Raw genomic sequence first — 333 nt, 5'->3', positions numbered from 1 at the left:
TTATAGACGTTTGAAAATCAGGGACTAATCTGTAAATAAAAATAACTACAACTAGGTCCCTGGCGAAAATAACAGAAAAAGAAAAAGCTAAATAGCGAACGCTCGTTTATAAGACCTAAACAGTGGACGTTCACTGATTAATAAAACCTAAAAAATAGATCTAGGCTAGGTTTTTTTTAGAAAAACCGAACAAAAGGAAAACCGAGAAAACCGGGGCGGCGGTCCGGCGCCGGTGGGGAAACTCCGGCGAGGCGGGGCAGTGGCGACGGCGAGCTCCGGCGCGGCGGCTCGGCTTCGCGATGAGGGGCGAGGGCGGCGAGGTGGCTCGGGCGC

The sequence above is a fragment of the Triticum aestivum genome, chromosome 1D, assembly GCF_018294505.1.
Source record: "Triticum aestivum cultivar Chinese Spring chromosome 1D, IWGSC CS RefSeq v2.1, whole genome shotgun sequence".
Taxonomy (NCBI): Eukaryota; Viridiplantae; Streptophyta; class Magnoliopsida; order Poales; family Poaceae; genus Triticum; species Triticum aestivum.
Note: the sequence above shows the minus strand (reverse complement) of the source record.